This window comes from Cebus imitator, unplaced genomic scaffold (assembly GCF_001604975.1).
Source record: "Cebus imitator isolate Cc_AM_T3 unplaced genomic scaffold, Cebus_imitator-1.0 Scaffold375, whole genome shotgun sequence".
In the NCBI taxonomy this organism is placed as follows: Eukaryota; Metazoa; Chordata; class Mammalia; order Primates; family Cebidae; genus Cebus; species Cebus imitator.
Window position 1 is genome coordinate 2,064,255 of NW_016107690.1, and position 4,477 is coordinate 2,068,731.

Genomic DNA, 4,477 nt, shown 5'->3' on the forward strand with positions numbered 1-4,477 from the left:
ACAGGTGAAACACACCTCACACCCAGCTGACAATAAAACCAGGCCCTGGGCACCAGACCTGACCAGGGGGGCAAGCAGGGCTCTCATGAGAGCACAGCTCACACCTGGGACACTCAACTCACACCTGGGACACAGCTCACATCTGGGACACGCTCAGCTCACACCCAGGACACACTCAGCTCACACCCAGGACACACTCAACTCACACTCAGAACACAGCCCACACCTGGGCGACAGGGCCCACACCTGGGACACACGGCTCACACCTGGGACACACGGCTCACACCTGGGACACACGGCTCACACCTGGGACACGTGGCCCGCCCCAGGGCCGGCTCAGCTGAGCATCTCCCAGCCGACCTCCGGGCGCAGGCTCAGGTCTTGCTGAGCATCCAGCACACGCGATGGTTCCGGTCAGGGGTCCCCACACCCCGCCCTCTGTCCTCCCCACAGCCCAGCAGGGGTGTCCACAGGGAGGGGCCATCACCGGGTCCTTCCACCTCCCTTTGCTGCCACTTGCTTCCCAGAACAGCAGGCAAGAGGGGGCCACTCTGGCCCTGGCCCCGGGAGCATGGCTTCTGGGTGCTGTGTGTCCCTTTAAATGGGCCTACGGGAGGGACCTTTGCCCGCAGGTACACACTGACCCCTTAGCCGGCCTCAGACAGGCCCTGAGCATGGCGCCATCATGCCCGGCCCTGCTGACCCAGGACTCAGGTGGGGAACGAGACCAAGGAGCACAGGGGATTGTCGGGGGCCCCTGCTACGTGTATTGAAGAGGCAGTGAGAAGAGCAAGGCAGCAGCAAGGGCCTCACCGTGCAGCGAGGCCTGGACCCCTGTTCTCCGGAAACGGTGACGGAGGAACCTTGGTCTCTGCACCTGCAGGGGCGGGGCAGATCTAGGACCAAAGCAGGAGTCACAGGCCAACTGCAGCTCAGATCAGGGAAGAGCTTCCCCCAGTCCACCACTCGTCACTCTGCAGGTAGTGAGCTCCCTGTCACGGGGGGTAAGCAAGCAGGAGCTGAGGTTTTGCAGAAGGATTCAGACACCAGACAGGGACCATAGGGACCGTCTGTGACCGGCCTCCCCACAGCTACTTCTTGCCCCTCCCTTCCACATCCGCCAGAGGACAGTTAGGACACTGCTGGGGGCCGGCACAAGAACCATTAATGGGCCAAAACCTCAGACAGAAAGGGCTTGGTCGCCGACCGAGAGGTTAGGACGGACCCTCCAGGACTTTGCAGGAAGGGCTCAAAGGCAGCTCTGCTCCTGCCCAGCTGTGTCATCTCAGCTAGCGACTGAGGACCACCCGGACCATCCGTGTCATCTGTAAGATGGGTCTGAGGGCCAAACCCGTGACCCTGTATTCAGAGGCCAGGCCTGCCGACGGGCTTGATGGTTAGACCTGGGTCCTGGATCCCTCCAGCCTGCTCTGAGATCAGCCAGAGAGAAACAGAGAGAAAGACGGCTCAGCCCTGGAAGCTCTGAGCAAAGGTTTCAGACGGAGCGGGTTGGAGACACCAGCCCGATCTCCCTGAGCTGTGGCCGGGAGGGCCCAGGCTTGCCCCACGAGGCACAGAGGCCCCAGCGAGGCTCGATGTGAGTGAGGGGTGAAGTTCCTGCAACCCCAACCGCCACCCCTGAATGGGGCAAAACCAATTCTTGTTTTTTTTTTTTTGAGACAGAGTCTTGTTCTGCTGCCAGGCTGGAGTGCGGTGGCGTGATCTCGGCTCACTGCAACCTCCACCTCCCAAGTTCAACTGATTGTCCTGCCTCAGCCTCCCGAGTAGCTGGGATTACAGGCATTGCGCCACCACACCGGCTGTTTTTGTATTTTTAGTAGAGACGGGGTTTCACCATGTTGGCCAGGCTGGTCTCGATCTCTTGACCTCATGATCCGCCCACCTCGGCCTCCCAGAGTGCTGGGATTACAGGCGTGAGCCACCGCGCCCGGCCCCGACTATTTTTTTCCTAGCACCTGCCTGACTGGTTACCATGACAACCCCAAGGGCCCCCCCAAAATTGACATCCAAGTGCCTTTAGCCTGTCAAAGACAGGAAGGGGCGCGTTCTCGGCCATGTTAGGGTTCACAGAGCGTCCGTATATTAGGATTTCTCAGCCCCCTGAGCCCCCCACCCCATCCCCAAGTGAACCAAGACCTCTCAGCCCCCCACCCCTCATCCTGCTGTATTTGGTCCAAGTCCAATAAAAATGGAACCGATTTAATAACCGCAGATTTTGTTCTTACGCCCATGGGAACACCAGGGGGCAGGAGGCAGGGCTGAGGGATGAGGGGCTGCCGGGGTCCCCAGGGGGTGCTACCGAAGCTCCAGCCCTAAAGCCATCCCCGAGAGAATTCCACACAGTGACAACGTGACAGGCCACACTTCCGCAGCGCCCATGCTGTTCCCGGCGCTGTTCCAGGCACGGTGTGCGTTCACTGCTTTCACGCTGAGGTGAGCCCCGTGAGCTCGGTCCTGTTATGAACCCATTTTACAGATGCGTCGAGCAAGGGGCAGAGGGTGGACGGAAGCTGCTCTGAGGCCCCAGCTAGGGACAGGCGGCGGCTGAGAAGAGCAGGCAAGGCTGGGCTTTTGGGAAACTCCTGCCCCAAACTCAGGCTGCGGAAGGAAGAAGACATCGGTCCCCGCTGTGCCTCCTGGAATTGGCCACTTCCTCCTTCCAGCCGGTCGGGGGTCTTGCAGCTGCTGAGGGGGGTCCCATGTCCTCCCTGCCTGTCTCTGAGGGCTCCAAGGAAAGGCAGGGAGTCTTTGGTTTGGAAGAGAGCCTAATAAAGTGCTTTAGCCCTGTGCCAATCCTCACTGATGGGGAAACTGAGGCACAGAGAGGCAGCAGGTGGGGAAACTGAGGCACGGAGAGGCGACAGGTGGGGAAATCAAAGCATGGAGAGACAACAGATGGAGAAATTGAGGGACACAGAGCCAACAGGTGGGGAAATCGAGGAACAGAGAGGCAACAGATGGGGAAACTGAGGCACGGAGTGGCGACAGGTGGGGAAACTGAGGCACGGAGAGGCAGCAGGTGGGGAAACCAAGGCACAGAGAGGCAACAGATGGGGAAACTGAGGTACTGAGAGGTGGTGGGTGGGGAAACTGAGGCACGGAGAGGCAGCAGGTGGGGAAACCAAGGCACAGAGAGGCAACAGATGGGGAAACTGAGGTACTGAGAGGTGGTGGGTGGGGAAACTGAGGCACGGAGAGGCAGCAGGTGGGGAAACCAAGGCACAGAGAGGCAACAGATGAGGAAACTGAGGTACTGAGAGGTGGTGGGTGGGGAAACTGAGGCACAAAGAGGGGGCAGGTGGGGAAATTGAGGCACGGAGAGGCGGAAGGTGAGGAAACCGAGGCATGGAGCAGTGGCGGGTGGGAAAATTAAGGCACAGAATGGTGACCCACAGTGGCTGTGAGGGCTCAAACCCCACCTGCTCAGGAGGGCGCAGGGTGAGCTTGTGCTTTTTAGGAAGGAGAAGCACAGAGCTGGGACGCAGAAGCTCCGACCAAGGGCAGCCTCTCACTTGCCACGCCCTAGTGTCACTCTCCGGCCTCGGTTTCCCCGTTTGAACCTGGGACTAAGGATCCTTTATTTCCCTGCCCTTGAGGGGCAGAACAGAGGCCCGTCAGGGACTGTGAGGCGGCCCTCCCTCCGTGCCTGGTTTCCAGGCGGCTGGGGGGCGGGGGCTCCAGGCTGTGGGACGCTCCCACAGAGACGGATTGCCCGTCTCTCCGGCAGCGAAGGCGGTGAAACCACTGCCCTGTGGCCGCAGTCTCCACCCAGGAGGGCCGGCCGCTCCCTGCGCAAAGCTCTGCACACCCGACGTGAACCAGCCGCAATCTCCACGGTTTCAATGAATCCTGTCTCATTTGTGGGGTGCACTGGGTGGGGGACAGGGGAGACCCAGCTGAGAGGCCCTCCCTTTTCAGGGAGCCAAGACGCAGCTAAAGTCACACCTGTCTCCTTGGCGACTGGAAACCCAAGGAGGGACCCCTAAACACAGGACTGGACCAAGCCATCCCCACGCCCCACATCTGGGTAGCTTCTGACCGAGCCTGCCTTGATTTCCCCTCCCAGACGGAGATAGGACAGCACACGGGGTGCCCCAGCCCACACCTGCACGCTCCTGGGTCTCTCACCCTAGCTACTGGACATGGACACACGACTGGGGTGTCTCTCTCACGTCCCCTGACAAGCCGCCGCCTTTTCCAGGCGAGTCCCTGAGCCCTGCAAATTCACTTCCCTCCAATTACTCCAAGACAGAGGCACGATTCCCACGTGCAAGCTTTTGCTTGTGGGGCCAGGGGAAGCTGGCACCAGGTCTCCAGCTTCCATTGCTGTGTGGCCTGGGGCAAGTCACTGCTCCTCTCTGGGCCTCCATTTGTTTGTCTGTAATTTGGAAGATAATAGTCCTGCAAGAGGCCGGGTGCGGTGGCTCAAGCCTGTAATCCCAGCACTTTGGGAGGC